We start from the raw sequence: 17,908 nt of genomic DNA on the forward strand, positions 1-17,908 counted from the left end.
AGGCTCCTCAGAAAACACACTAATTGCTATTTATTTGTTGCCTGGGATGTGGCGCAGTGACTGATAACCTTCACAAGGACCAGCCCGTAACCTTAAAACTGGCACAGTTGGGAGGACACTTCAAATGCGTCGATGTCCTTCTCAAACAGAAGACCACCTGTGTCTGCCAGAGGAAACAGCAGATGAGTCATAGGAGAACTCAAACAGGGAAGTCCCACATCCACAAGGACGCATTCGTTTACCCGCCTCCGTCTAACAAGGAAATCTCTCTCTGCTTCCTCACCCTCTCACCGTCGGGTCTCCCATTAACCACCCTAATGTCTTCATCTCCCACTCACTAAAAAATAAACGTTGCGGGCAGCCAGGAGGGGCAGTGACGGCTGGGCTGGATGACGAGCAAGGGAACGAGCCCCCAGGTGATTAATCCAGAAGCACTCTGCTTCCTCCAGATGGCGTCAGAGTCTCTGGAGCTCCATCGCAGCTTCACATAGCCCCCCCTTAAACCCCCGAGAGGTCACCACCGCCCACTGGGGGCTGAAAGCAGTGCACATATGAAGGAGATACTGACATTTAAATCCAGCAGAAGGATGAGGGCCGGCAGCTGCTGCAGCAGATAGAGCCGAGGCTCGAGAGGACACGGACGGCTGCGGCACACAAACGTACGCGGGGATGAATGGCAGCCCCTGTTGAAAGGCTTCATCATGAAATGGAGCATTCAGACGGAGCACATGACCTGGTCTGCTCGCCGTCCACATCCAGCACCGCCATCATCTGCTTCACATGTTGGGAAGAAACTGCAGACAACGTATCAGGTGTGTTCTACTTCTACGACGTGAGCAGGACAAGGAGCGCTGAGAAATCAGCCCCCCACACACACACACACACACAAACATGCACACACGCCCTCTCTCTGTCTCTCACACACAAACATGCACACCCAAACAAACACACACTCTCTCTCTCTCTCTCTCTCACAGACACACACACACAAACATGCTCTCTCTCTCTCTCTCTCTCTCACAGACAAACACATACAAACATGCACACCCAAACAAACACACACTCTCTCTCTCTCTTTCTCGCTCACACACACACACAAACATGCACACACACTCTCTCTCTCTCTCGCTCACACACACACACAAACATGCACACTCTCTGTCTCTCTCTCTCTCACATACACACGAACATGCACACTCTCTCTCTCTCTCTCTCACATACACACACGAACATGCACACTCTCTCTCTCTCTCTCACACACACACACAAACACAAATATGCACACCCAAACGAACACACGCACTCTCTCTCTCTCTCTCTCTCTCTCTCTCTCTCTCTCTCTCTCTCTCTCTCTCTCTCTCACACACACACACTCTACAGCAAAAACCTCAAGTCATGTTGCTCCGGTTAAAGCATCTGGGACACCATCATCCATCATCCATCCTTCCATCATCCATCATCCATCCTTCCATCATCCATCATCCATCCCTCAATCATCCATCATCCATCATCCATCCTTCCATCATCCATCATCCATCCCTCAATCATCCATCATCCATCATCCATCCTTCCATCATCCATCATCCATCCTTCCATCATCCATCATCCATCATCCATCCTTCCATCATCCATCATCCATCCTTCCATCATCCATCATCCATCATCCATCCTTCCATCATCCATCATCCATCCTTCAATCATCCATCATCCATCCATCCTTCCATAATCCATCATCCATCATCCATCCTTCCATCATCCATCCTTCAATCATCCATCATCCATCATCCATCCTTCCATCATCCATCATCCATCCTTCAATCATCCATCATCCATCATCCATCCTTCCATCATCCATCATCCATCCTTCAATCATCCATCATCCATCCTTCCATCATCCATCATCCATCCTTCAATCATCCATCATCCATCCATCCATCATCCATCCTTCCATCATCCATCCTTCCATCATCCATCATTTATCATCCATCCACCATCCTCCATCATCCATCCATCCATCCATCCATCCATCCATCATCCATCCATCCATCCTTCCATCATCCATCATCCATCCATCATCCATCCATCATCCATCCATCCATCCTTCCATCATCCATCATCCATCATCCATCCATCATCCATCCTTCCATCCACCATCATCCATCATCCATCATCCATCCATCCATCATCCATTCTTCCATCATCCATCATCCATCCATCCATCATCCATCCTTCCATCATCCATCATCCATCATCCATCCTTCCATCATCCATCCATCCATCATCCATCCTTCCATCATCCATCCATCCATAATCCATCCTTCCATCATACATCCATCCATCCATCCTTCCATCATCCATCATCCATCCTTCCATCATACATCCATCCATCATCCATCATCCATCCATCCATCATCATCCATCCATCCATCATCCATCATCCATCCATCATCCATCATCCATCCATCATCCATCCATCCATCATCCATCATCCATCCTTCCATCATCCGTCCATCCATCATCCATCCTTCCATCATCCATCCATCAATCATCCATCCTTCCATCATCCATCCATCCATCCATCCTTCTATCATCCATCATCCATCCTTCCATCATACATCCATCCATCATCAATCATCCATCCATCCATCATCATCCATCCATCCATCATCCATCCTTCCATCATCCATCCATCCATCATCCATCCTTCCATCATCCATCATTTATCATCCATCCACCATCCTACATCATCCATCCATCCATCCATCCATCCATCCATCCATCATCCATCCATCCATCCTTCCATCATCCATCATCCATCCATCATCCATCCTTCCATCCAACATCATCCATCATCAATCCACCATCATCCATCCATCCATCATCCATTCTTCCATCATCCATCATCCATCATCCATCATCCATCCATCCATCATCCATCCTTCCATCATCCATCATCCATCATCCATCCTTCCATCATCCATCCATCCATCATCCATCCTTCCATCATCCATCATCCATCCTTCCATCATACATCCATCCATCCATCCATCCATCCTTCCATCATCCATCATCCATCCTTCCATCATCCATCATCCATCCATCATCCATCATCCATCCATCCATCATCATCCATCCATCCATCATCCATCATCCATCCATCATCCATCCATCCATCATCCATCATCCATCCTTCCATCATCCGTCCATCCATCATCCATCCTTCCATCATCCATCCATCAATCATCCATCCTTCCATCATCCATCCATCCATCCATCCTTCCATCATCCATCATCCATCCTTCCATCATACATCCATCCATCATCCATCATCCATCCATCCATCATCATCCATCCTTCCATCATCCATCCATCCATCATCCATCCTTCCATCATCCATCCATCCATCATCCATCCTTCCATCATCCATCATCCATCCTTCAATCATCCATCATCCATCATCCATCCTTCCATCATCCATCATCCATCCTTCAATCATCCATCATCCATCCATCCATCATCCATCCTTCCATCATCCATCCATCCATCCATCCATCCATCCATCCATCCATCCATCATCCATCCATCCATCCTTCCATCATCCATCATCCATCCATCATCCATCCATCATCCATCCATCCATCCTTCCATCATCCATCATCCATCCTTCCATCCACCATCATCCATCATCCATCATCCATCCATCCATCATCCATTCTTCCATCATCCATCATCCATCCATCCATCATCCATCCTTCCATCATCCATCATCCATCATCCATCCTTCCATCATCCATCCATCCATCATCCATCCTTCCATCATCCATCCATCCATCCATCCATCCTTCCATCATCCATCCATCCATCCATCCTTCCATCATCCATCATCCATCCTTCCATCATACATCCATCCATCATCCATCATCCATCCATCCATCATCATCCATCCATCCATCATCCATCATCCATCCATCATCCATCATCCATCCATCATCCATCCATCCATCATCCATCATCCATCCTTCCATCATCCGTCCATCCATCATCCATCCTTCCATCATCCATCCATCAATCATCCATCCTTCCATCATCCATCCATCCATCCATCCTTCTATCATCCATCATCCATCCTTCCATCATACATCCATCCATCATCCATCATCCATCCATCCATCATCATCCATCCATCCATCATCCATCCTTCCATCATCCATCCATCCATCATCCATCCTTCCATCATCCATCATTTATCATCCATCCACCATCCTACATCATCCATCCATCCATCCATCCATCCATCCATCCATCATCCATCCATCCATCCTTCCTTCATCCATCATCCATCCATCATCCATCCTTCCATCCAACATCATCCATCATCCATCCACCATCATCCATCCATCCATCATCCATTCTTCCATCATCCATCATCCATCATCCATCATCCATCCATCCATCATCCATCCTTCCATCATCCATCATCCATCATCCATCCTTCGATCATCCATCCATCCATCATCCATCCTTCCATCATCCATCATCCATCCTTCCATCATACATCCATCCATCCATCCATCCATCCTTCCATCATCCATCATCCATCCTTCCATCATCCATCATCCATCCATCATCCATCATCCATCCATCCATCATCATCCATCCATCCATCATCCATCATCCATCCATCATCCATCCATCCATCATCCATCATCCATCCTTCCATCATCCGTCCATCCATCATCCATCCTTCCATCATCCATCCATCAATCATCCATCCTTCCATCATCCATCCATCCATCCATCCTTCCATCATCCATCATCCATCCTTCCATCATACATCCATCCATCATCCATCATCCATCCATCCATCATCATCCATCCTTCCATCATCCATCCATCCATCATCCATCCTTCCATCATCCATCCATCCATCATCCATCCTTCCATCATCCATCCATCCATCTTCCATCCATCCATCATCCATCCTTCCATCATCCATCCATCCATCATCCATCCTTCCATCATACATTCATCCATCATCCATCCATCCATCCATCATCATCCATCCATCCATCATCCATCATCCATCCATCATCCATCATCCATCCACCATCCTCCATCATCCATACATCATCCATCCTTCCATCCACCATCATACATCATCCATCCACCATCATCCATCCATCTATCATCCATTCTTCCATCATGCATCCATCCATCATCCATCCTTCCATCATCCATCATCCATCCTTCCATCATACATCCATCCATCATCCATCATCCATCCATCCATCATCATCCATCCATCCATCATCCATCATCCATCCTTCCATCATCCATCCATCCATCATCCATCCTTCCATCATCCATCCATCCATCATCCATCCTTCCATCATACATCCATCCATCATCCATCCATCCATCATCATCATCCATCCATCCATCATCCATCAACCATCCATCATCCATCATCCATCCACCATCCTCCATCATCCATACATCATCCATCCTTCCATCCACCATCATACATCATCCATCCACCATCATCCATCCATCCATCATCTATTCTTCCATCATCCATCCATCCATCATCCATCCTTCCATCATCCATCATCCATCCTTCCATCATACATCATCCATCATCCATCCATCCATCATCCATCCATCATCCATCCTTCAATCATCCATCCGTCCATCGTCCATCCTTCCATCATCCATCCTTCCATCATCCATCCATCCACCATCATCCATCATCCATCCACCATCATCCATCATCCATCCATCCATCATCCATTCTTCCATCATCCATCCTTCCATCATACATCATCCACCCTTCCATCATCCATCATCCATCCATCCATCATCCATCCTTCCATCATCCATCCTTCCATCATACATCATCCACCCTTCAATCATCCATCATCCATCCATCCATCATCCATCCTTCCATCATCCATCAGCCATCCTTCCATCATCCATCCATCCATCCATCCATCATCCATCCATCCATCATCATCCATCCATCCATCATCCAACCATCATCCATCATACATCCATCATCCATCCATCCATCATCCATCATCCATCCTTCCATCATACATCCACCATCCTCCATCCTCCATCCATCCATCCATCATCCATCCTTCCATCATCCATCCATCCATCATTCATCCATCCATCCATTCATCCATCCATCCATCCATCATCCATCCACCATCATCCATCATCCATCCACCATCATCCATCCTTCCATCATCCATCCATCCATAATCCATCCTTCCATCATCCATCCTTCCATCATACATCATCCATCCACCCATCCATCCATCATCCATCCTTCTGTCATCCATCCATCCATCATCCATCATTCATCATCCATCCACCATCCATCATCCATCCATCCATCCATCCATCCATCATCCATCCATCCATCATTATATCATCTATCCATCCATCATCCATCCTTCCATCATCCATCCTTCCATCATCCATCATCCATCCATCCATCCTTCCATCATCCATCATCCATCCTTCCATTGTCCATCCATCCATCATCCATCCTTCCATCATCCATCATTCATCATCCATCCACTATCCTACATCATCCATCCATCCATCCATCCATCCATCCATCCTTCCATCATTCATCATCCATCCATCATCCATCCTTCCATCCACCATCATCCATCATCCAGCCACCATCATCCATCCATCCATCATTCATTCTTCAATCATCCATCCATCCATCATCCATCATCCATCATCCATCATCCATCCTTCCATCATTCATCATCCATCATCCATCCATCCATCCTTCCATCATCCATCATCCATCATCCATCTTTCCATCATCCATCCTACTATCCATCCATCATCCATCCACCATCATCCATCATCCATCCACCATCATCCATCATCCATCCATCCATCATCCATTCTTCCATCATCCATCCTTCCATCATCCCTCATCCATCCTTCCATCATACATCATCCATCATCCATCATCCATCATCCATCCTTCCATCATACATCATCCATCATCCATCCTTCCATCATCCATCCTTCCATCATTCATCCATCCATCATCCATCCATCCATCCATCCATCCATCAATCCATCCTTCCATCATCCATCCATCCATCATCCATCCTTCTGTCATCCATCAATCCATCCATCATCCATCATTCATCATCCATCCACCATCCATCCTTCCATCATCCATCCATCCATCATCCATCCATCCATCCTTACATCATCCACCCATCCATCATCCATCCTTCCATCATCCATCCATCCATCATCCATCCTTCCATCATCCATCATCCATCCTTCCATCGTCCATCCATCCATCATCCATCATCCATCCATCCATTATCCATCCATCCATCATCCATCCTTCCATCATCCATCCATCCATCATCCATCCTTCCATCATCCATCATCCATCCGTCATCCATCCTTCCATCATCCATCCATCCATCCATCCATCATCCATCATCTATCCATCATCCATCATCCATCCTTCTATCATCCATTATCCATCCATCATCCATCCTTCCATCATCCATCCATCCATCCATCCATCATCCATCATCCATCCATCATCTATCCATCATCCATCATCCATCCCTCCATCCATCCTTCCATCCATCCATCCATCCATCCATCCATCCATCCATCGTCCATCCATCCATCATCCATCCATCCATCATCCATCATTCATCATCCATCCACCATCCATCCTTCCAACATCCATCCATCCATCATCCATCCATCCATTCTTATATCATCCACCCATCCATCATCCATCCTTCCATCATCCATCCTTCCATCATCCATCATCCATCCTTCCATCGTCCATCCATCCATCATCCATCATCCATCCATCCATTATCCATCCATCCATCATACATCCTTCCATCATCCATCCATCCATCATCCATCCTTCCATCATCCATCATCCATCCATCATCCATCCTTCCATCATCCATCCATCCATCCATCCATCATCCATCATCTATCCATCATCCATCATCCATCCTTCCATCATCCATCATCCATCCATCATCCATCCATCCATCCATCATCCATCATCTATCCATCATCCATCCATCATCTATCCATCATCCATCATCCATCCCTCCATCCATCCCTCCATCCATCCATCCATCCATCCATCCATCGATCCATCATCCATCATCCATCCATCCATCATCCATCCATCCATCCATCCACCATCATCCATCTTCCATCCATCCATCCATCATCCATCATCCATCATCCATCCATCATCCATCCATCCATCATCCATCCACCATCATCCATCATCTATCATCCATCCATCCATCCATCCATCCATCCATCCATCCATCCATCCATCCATCATCCATCCTTCCATCATCCATCCATCCATCATCCATCCTTCCATCATCCATCATTTATCATCCATCCACCATCCTCCATCATCCATCCATCCATCCATCATCCATCCACCATCATCCATCATCCATCCATCCATCATCCATTCTTCCATCATCCATCATCCATCATCCATCATCCATCCATCCATCATCCATCCTTCCATCATCCATCATCCATCCTTCCATCATCCATCCATCCATCATCCATCCTTCCATCATCCATCCATCCATCATCCATCCTTCCATCATCCATCCATCCATCCATCATCCATCATCCATCCATCCATCATCATCCATCCATCCATCATCCATCATCCATCCATCATCCATCCATCATCCATCCATCCATCATCCATCATACATCCTTCCATCATCCGTCCATCCATCATCCATCCTTCCATCATCCATCCATCAATCACCCATCCTTCCATCATCCATCCATCCATCCATCGATCCTTCCATCATCCATCATCCATCCTTCCATCATACATCCATCCATCATCCATCATCCATCCATCCATCATCATCCATCCATCCATCATCCATCCTTCCATCATCCATCCATCCATCATCCATTCTTCCATCATCCATCATTTATCATCCATCCACCATCCTCCATCATCCATCCATCCATCTATCATCCATCCATCCATCCTTCCATCATCCATCATCCATCCATCATCCATCCTTCCATCCACCATCATCCATCATCCATCCACCATCATCCATCATCCATCCATCCATCATCCATTCTTCCATCATCCATCATCCATCCATCCATCCATCATCCATCCTTCCATCATCCATCATCCATCATCCATCCTTCCATCATCCATCCATCCATCATCCATCCTTCCATCATCCATCCTTCCATCATCCATCCTTCCATCATCCATCCATCCATCCATCCTTCCATCATCCATCATCCATCCTTCCATCATCCATCCATCCATCATCCATCCTTCCATCATCCATCATACATCCTTCCATCATACATCATCCATCATCCGTCCATCCATCCATCCATCCATCATTCATCCATCATCCATCCATCCATCATCCATCCTTCCATCATCCTTCCATCCATCCATCATCCATCCTTCCATCCATCATCCATCCTTCCATCATCCATCATCCATCCACCATCATCCATCATCCATCCATCCATCATCCATCATCCATCCATCCATCCATCATCCATCATCTATCATCCATCCATCCTTCCATCATTCATCATCTATCCATCATCCATCCTTCCATCATCCATCCACCATCATCCATCATCCATCCATCCATCATCCATTCTTCCATCATCCATCCATCCATCATCCATCCTTCCATCATCCATCATCCATCCACCATCATCCATCCATCCATCATCCATTCTTCCATCATCCATCCATCCATCATCCATCATCCATCCATCCATCATCCGTCCTTCAATCATCCATCCATCCATCATCCATCCTTCCATCATCCATCACCCATCCATCCATCCATCATCCATCCTTCCATCATCCATCATCCATCCATCCATCCTTCCATCATCCATCATCAATCCATCCATCATACATCCTTCCATCATCCATCATCCATCCATCCATCCATCCATCATCCATCCTTCCATAATACATCATCCATCATCCATCCATCCATCATCTATCCTACCATCATCCATCATCCATCCATCCATCATCCATCCTTCCATCATCCATCATCCATCCTTCCATCATCCATCCATCCATCCTTCCATCATCCATCCATCCATCATCCATCATCCATCCACCATCATCCATCATCCATCCATCCATCATCCATCCATTTTCTACTGCTTATCCGTTCAGGGTTCTGGAAATGAGGGGTGGAGCCTATCCCATCTTACATTGGTTGAGAGGCAGGCCATTAGGGGTTCAGTGTCTTGCTCAAGGACACATGGACATGGTCACGGGGGGAAGTGGGGATCGAACCAGTGACTTTTTGGTTACTGGACGACCACGCCGCTTCTGAGCCACGCCGGCCCTGCAGCAGAAAGCATGTCTGGTAAAATACTAAAACCTGACCTAAACTAAAATGGAGACTGAAAAATAAAAATAAAAACACGTGAGGAGGAACAGGTCTCTTACGTCAAAGAGGTTCAAACCTCAACGTGACTTCCTGGTAAAATAAGGGTCAACCATGATGCAGCCGGAAAACAAGACAGGAGCGCAGAGACTGAAGATCTCCGCCAACTTTTTGCAAAAAATGGAAATCATCACTTGGTTTAAGGATCCAGCTCCAGATTAGAAAAAGCAGAAAAAATCCTGCTCATTCTGGAGCACTGCTCTGACTGGTTTCGGGAAATGGTGCTGGAATATTTTAACACCTGTTTCCAAGGTTTTGGAGGCGAGCACGAGCCTGAACACCCTGTCACTTTCCATTCTTTTTGCCACAGCGGGGGTTTAAGTGGACCAAAAAGTCTGACGCTGGGTTCTCAAAACAATACTGAGCTACTGACAAGGTGAAGGAACAGGCTGCAGGGCAGGGGAGGTGAGAGTGGGGGTCCAGGAGATCCATGAAGAGGAGTGAGGAGGAGGAAGCTGGGGGGCACAAGAGGGCTGTTGGTGATGATGAGGGGAGGGTGAGGAGCGGGTCCAGAGCGGCAGTGCTGAACAGGGGCAGGAGTCTGAGGCACAGAGAAAAAGATGGGATTAAAAAAAAAAGGCACAAAGAGGCAAAAGGCGAGGGAGACAAGAACACTGGATCAGGAAACTCAGGAGGATGAAAAGCACGAGGATATCGCTGGAGATGGAAGCCTGATGAGTGACCTGAGGTGAACTGCAAAGATCTGACGATGATTGAGGGGAGAGCCGGTGTCTTGAAGCAGAGGTGATGATGAGATGAACCACAGGCCAATGTCTGGGGCCCGCCCCCAGAGACGGGAGGAAGACACGAGAGAACACTGTTGTTGTAGATGTCACACCTTCGCAGGTTAGCTGGAACTGTGGAACATGTGCAAGTATTTCGTGCTGGACCCTGCGCGTTGGTCAAACCAAATGAGAATGGAATTAATACATTAGAAGAAACTTGGGCAGTTTCATTGCTTCTGTGCAACAGTTTTTGACATCATGAGATTAATTCTGCTGTGACCTTTTTACATATTTATACTCTCTTTACATATTTACTATCCTGGTGGTGTTTGTGTTGTCAGAGGCGGAGTTTCTCCCCTGGATACAAATGTTGTACCAATGAAAATGGATGCAGAGGAGACGCAGCCATGAGCGCTACAGCTGGTGTCCTGGGAGACAACATGTCCAGACGTTGTGCTCCACATAAGACGGCCTGCGACCACCACGGTGAACCAAAGATGCTAATATCACCAACACAGCATAGCAACCCATCCAGCTGCCCAGCTGATTCATGGAAAACACGGTAGTGTACAGATCTGTTATTTTAACTAAACGTTTTAACAGGAACGGACTGCTGCACACATTCACAACAAGAACTAAAACTTCTAGCTGGGTGTCCAGTGGACGCGCCGATAACCACACTGGTTCAAGGAAGCTCACTGGAACCGAGCTCATCTCCATCTCATCCAAACAGTCTGGGATTACAAGAGCAGACAGAAGCAAACCAGTTGAATTCCTCCGAGACCCTCAGAACACCCACCTGCCAGTCGCCTTGACCCACAGGTCAGGTGATGTCACTGATGTTCATCATGTCAGATGGTTCTCGATGAAATCTGAAAGACTGTCACGCTTCTATGGAATAGACTGACTTTATTTTACTTCCTTTCACAGACTACAAACATCCGGTTGTAAACATCCTAAACTAGTAAAGTGAAAACGTATTCTGTGTCGCCCCGGAGGAGGAGGAACCTGAGCCTGAGCTCCAGTTTGGCCAGGGAGACAACACAGGCGTGACGCAGGACGGGATCGCAGCAGCAGGCGGGAGAAGAACAGCACATCTGCTCGTCCACTGTTTCTCTCTCTCACCCTGCATGTAAACGCATGATGATGCATGTGATGATGATGATGTGTGTGTGTGTGTGTGTGTGTTGACCCTTGTGATTCTACAATTCTACAATTCTACAGTTTCATTTAGCAGACGCTTTTGTCCAAAGCGACGTAAAACACAAGCAAGAATTTAGACTTAATTAAGGAAAAGTCCATAGTAGCGCAAAAGTGCTTCAGTTGTGATTTGGTCACAGGTACTGCCATCTAGTGGCAGAAGAAGTGTCGCCCCCCTCCCTTTTTTTTGGGGGGGGGGGTGGGGGACAAACATACAACATTACCCAACCCAGTTAGTGCTACATAGTCACTAAGTGCTGGGTCTTGGACCCTCTGACTGATTCTACCACAGGACAAAGAGGAGCAGAGTCAGGTTCAGTGCCTAAGTGCTCTCTGAACAATTGAGTCTTCAATTGTCTCTTAAAAGTAGAAAGGGACTCAGCAGAAGGCACAGAGTTCGGTAGTTGGTTCTACCATTTGGGAACAACAGAAGAGAAGAGTCTGGCTAGAGATTTGGAGCAGCGCTGGGCTGGAAGCACCAGGCGTCTTTGGCATGCAGAGCGTAGTGGGCGAGAAGGAGAGTAGACCTGGATCAGGGATTCCAGGTAGGCTGGAGCCGTTCTTGGGATTGTTTTGTGAGCCAAGAAAAGTGCCTTGAATTTGATCCTGGCTGCCACTGGAAGCCAGTGAAGAGAAACCAGCAGCGGGGTGACATGTGCCCTTTTGGGCTGGTTGAAGACCAGACGTGCTGCTGCATTCTGGATCATCTGCAGAGGCTTGAATGAGCCTGCAGGGAGGCCTGCGATGACACACTGTCTGTGTTATGCAAGCTGATGGCGAATTGTATAATGTTGGGGGCGTGGCCTCCAGAGGCCTGCATCTTTAGGCTTCAAATGCAAATGTTGATATTTTCTAAAAAGGAGCCAAATAGAAGCGATGTATTAATATTCATGAGAAGCTGCATGCAAATGTCATGTAAACCCTGACTGCGTTATGACTGCATAAATCCCCTGATCAGAGTCAGGAGCCCCTGAGATGCGTCGACACGTTAGAAGATCGGAGAAGACAACAAATGGCGTCATGGACCGCCACCACTGATTGGTCGATTGTGCTCTGTTTGCGGGCAGGTATGGATTTCCAACTGGAACCTTGTAATTATCTTTGCAAATTAAAAGAAATTAGCAGGCAGTTGTGCAGGGGGATACAACTTCATTAGCTCAAAATAGGGAATCAGCACCACCAAAGATGGAAGTCGCCATGATGGGCATTCAAGGAGTCGTGAGACGGTCCTCTTGTGGGACGTGTGCTGCCTCACTGAGCAGGAGCTCGATGGAGACACGAGGCGAGATGGACCCAGGCACAGTTGGATGGGTTCTGTTTGTGGATGATCTTGATATACTTGGTTCTGGAAAGTCGGAGTGTTTCTGCCATAAAATGAAGCTTCTCCCTGAATTGTTACCATCAGTCTTCATCAAGCATTTCACACTGGGTGCACTGGGCGTGTACGTACTCATATGCATATACTCGTACACACACAGGCACATAAAGATATGCACACAGGTACATATCACATAGGTAGGACAGGTAGATGGATAGATGGGTGATCCAAATTGTGACTAGCTGTTGATGCATTCATGTAACGCTGAGTTTTGTTTTATCAGATGTTCACTCGTCTTGTGCCTCCCTGGAGTGCATCCCCCTCTTTGAAAGGAGGAGGAGCGACATGAAGGAGCTTCTCTCCATCAGCCTCTGTTGGAGCCTCTCCAGCTCTCACAGAGAGACACTTGGCTGTAGAGGACATCTCTGGAGAGAGAGAGAGAGACAGAGGAAGAGGGAGGGAGAGAGACAGACAGAGGGAAGGAGAGAGGGAGGGAGGGAGAGAGAGAGACAGAGGGAAGGAGAGAGGGAGGGAGGGAGAGAGAGAGACAGAGGGAAGGAGAGAGGGAGGGAGGGAGAGAGCGAGACAGAGGGAAGGAGAGAGGGAGAGAGGGAGAGAGAGAGACAGAGGGAAGGAGAGAAGGAGGGAGGGAGAGAGAGAGACAGAGGGAGGGAGAGAGGACTGCTATGCCATCCGTGAACCTGCAGTAGTAAAACCACAACCAGCTGTAATATGATGGGAACCTGGAGACCAAACCTTCTATATTTCAATTTTTAAGGTCCCATAATCGTTAATAGATGAAGTTTTCCTTTCATTGTGACTGTGAGATGATGAGAACATAAACTGTCGATTGTGTGAAACCTTGGAAACAAAATCAGACCCTATTTGACCTCAATAAGCGGTCGTGTTTGAAGGGAAAACTTTCCTCTTCCACTCTAAAGTTATTTAAGTTAGAAGTGCCTCTGTACAGCTGACACATCACAAGAGGTCATCAGAAAATCAAAGCCATCATAGAAAATGCATGACAAAGGTTACATAACAAAAGACGCATTGATGAGACGTGACAGGCAAGGCCTCATTAACTCCTCTGGTAAAAACTGTTTTCGTCCCTCTAATTGTTACCTGCTTCTAAAGTGCTGGAAAAAGTGAACAAATACAAAAAAATACAAGTGGAGTGAAACAGAGTGAGTTGAGGTTCTGCTCGTTTGTGACAACTCACTCAACCTTTTCCAACTTGAAACGCAACAATTCACAGCATTGAGTCGTCCAAGTGGAGGCAGTGAAGATGTGTCTTGAGAACAGTGGAACCGCAGCTGCGCTGGAGCACATTCAGCTGATGAGGATGTGTCTTGAGAACAGTGGAACCGCAGCTGCGCTGGAGCACATTCAGCTGATGAGGATGTGTCTTGAGAACAGTGGAACCGCAGCTGCGCTGGAGCACATTCAGCTGATGAGGATGTGTCTTGAGAACAGTGGAACCGCAGCTGCGCTGGTGCACATTCAGCTGATGAGGATGTGTCTTGAGAACAGTGGAACCGCAGCTGCGCTGCTGCACATTCAGCTGATGAGGATGTGTCTTGAGAACAGTGGAACCGCAGCTGCGCTGCTGCACATTCAGCTGATGAGGATGTGTCTTGAGAACAGTGGAACCGCAGCTGCGCTGCTGCACATTCAGCTGATGAGGATGTGTCTTGAGAACAGTGGAACCGCAGCTGCGCTGCTGCACATTCAGCTGATGAGGATGTGTCTTGAGAACAGTGGAACCGCAGCTGCGCTGCTGCACATTCAGCTGATGAGGATGTGTCTTGAGAACAGTGGAACCGCAGCTGCGCTGCTGCACATTCAGCTGATGAGGATATGTCTTGAGAACAGTGGAACCGCAGCTGCGCTGCTGCACATTCAGCTGATGAGGATGTGTCTTGAGAACAGTGGAACCGCAGCTGCGCTGCTGCACATTCAGCTGATGAGGCAGCACAAACCACCCCATAAATGAGTGCAAAGAGAGGCGTTTGATGGTATTTACAGTGTTGTCAAGGAACGGGTGGCGAGCTGGTCCAGCAGAGTGTTTTGCATCCTGTGATTTAGTCGTTATCAGATTTATTCCTATCTTGAAGTGGAGAGGATTAGGCTCGCCAGTGCTTTTGGCTCCATAATCAGAAAAAGTGCTTGAAAGCCAAAGGCTGCGGAGCAGCTGAGAGTCTTTCAGCTCTGAATCGTGCCGCTTCCAAGTGGTGCGTTTGCTGTGCTTTTGTTGCTGTTGAGAGCCTGTAAGCTTCGCTGACTGGCCACTTGCTGTAGCTGCTACGCGTCAGAGCAGTTGGGCTGCGGAGGGTTGCAGGGCAAGGCTAATGGCATTGATCAGCAGCCAAGATGAAGCTGCTGGAAACTGATGCTTGACTTTAGTAGAGGCTGCAAATGGGATTTATCACCAAGCAACAGCCAGTAAAAGTCGATCTGGTCAGTAGCTGCACCCACCGGGGCAAATCTGGGGTCACTGGTGAAACAATTAAATGTCATGCGCACAAAATCTATCGAAGCATGACGGAAATGTGACTTTTTTTTTTTATGATTTCAGGGAACATCAATAATCCAGTAAGGCTGCCACAGGAAGGGAGTACGAGTTTGTGTTTCTATTAGTACTTCTCCAAACACTATTTTTAGATGACTTTTGATACTAAAACTACAAATATGTCTCAACATGGACACCAAAACTCCTAAACACATGAATGTCAGTTTTATGTCATGTGAAATGTTGAGAACACCCCAGACTCCACTCCATCGTGTTGCCTTGATAATAAACTCTGCTTCAACATTTTAGTTTTTCAGATGTGAGATTGCCAGCTGAAGTTAGCAGGCTAAGCAACAGCAACACAGCACAAGAACAAAAAGAAAAATGATTTTGTATTGAATGAAGTTTCATTGCTGCGCTCCACCTAGCAACACACAAACAAAAAAGGCTCTGGCTCCTCACCCTCCTCTGTGGACCCTTCAGCTGCAGCGTTGCAGGCATTAGCCTGAGGGTCGGCTCTGTATCTTAGAAGCGCATTAGCCAGCCGTTCCTGTGTGGCATGTTGGCGATGACCCTTCACAGGCGCGAGCTGGAGCCTGCTTTCATTCTTACTCACAGTATTTGCTGGTATTTGATTTAGTGCAGAGCCTCCTGGAGTTCCTGCGTCTCTTTTCTTGGACCGGCTGGCCCTGACAGGTTCCCAATACCAGTATTCTGTCTCATCCGAGCCCAGTGACATCACAGCAGACAGGAAACAACTCACCTGTGTTTCCTTTGTGTTGCCTGATGTCACCTGACTGTCTTATCCACCCAGATGCTGGGGAAGCCACGCTGAGCTCGAGTGGGTTGCTGAGCTTTAAAAAGTGACCTGGGTCTGGCGCCTGTGCGGGCGTGCGTCTGTTTTACAGCCCGATCTTGGCCTCCAGCATGATGGTGTGCTTTAGCAGTATTCTGAGCACCATGTTGCTGTGAAAGGATCTTTTTGACTTTTCACCTAATTCAAAGACCCTGTTCACAGTGTATTGTGGATATCTGTGTCATATCAAAGCTGCTAATGAATTCAGAGAACGGCACTATGATTCACGATGTGTTCAATGAATGTGTTGATGAGCCCTGTGGCCAAAGACAGAAGCGCAAGAGTGGGGGCACGTCGACTTCTTACTGACGATACATATTAATAAACCCTGATACGATGCCCAATTCCTGAAACTATTAAAAACTACAGAGTACTACAGAGTATTGCAGAGTATTTCAGGGTACTACAGAGCACTGGGGCCTGGTTGACATTTCCAGGATATGCCAACATGCAGATTTCAGAAGTTGTCACTGATGCGTCATTCACATGGTCCGATCTGATTGGTTCACGGTGTAAGTTTACTTTTTTTTTCCACCAAACAAATTGTGTGATGGAGGCAGTGTGGCTCAGAGGTGGCGTAGTCGTCTAGTAACCAAAGGGTCACTGGTTCGATCCCCACTTCCCCAGGTGACCATGTCCAAGTGTTCTTGAGCAAGATACTGAACCCCGAACTGCTCCTTATGACAGAACTGGCAGCGAGTCCCAGCCTGACCCACCTGCAGTCTTTACCACTGTGGCTAATGTCAAGACATGGGCAGCGCC

At 47.1% G+C, this 17,908-nt stretch overlaps 1 long non-coding RNA gene across 1 annotated transcript; it reads left to right on the forward strand.

The window, feature by feature from the left end:
• Positions 1-641: 641 nt before the first annotated feature.
• LOC147267341 (uncharacterized) lies at positions 642-12,737 on the forward strand. The gene is made up of 4 exons (XR_015112235.1): positions 642-812; positions 11,605-11,825; positions 11,912-12,085; positions 12,194-12,737. It is a non-coding gene; the product is annotated as an uncharacterized LOC147267341 (long non-coding RNA).
• The last annotated feature ends 5,171 nt before the right edge of the window (positions 12,738-17,908 follow it).

Source organism: Aulostomus chinensis, chromosome 3 (assembly GCF_037954235.1).
Source record: "Aulostomus chinensis isolate RoL2024-O1b breed Wild chromosome 3, RoL_Achi_v1.0, whole genome shotgun sequence".
Classification (NCBI taxonomy): domain Eukaryota; kingdom Metazoa; phylum Chordata; class Actinopteri; order Syngnathiformes; family Aulostomidae; genus Aulostomus; species Aulostomus chinensis.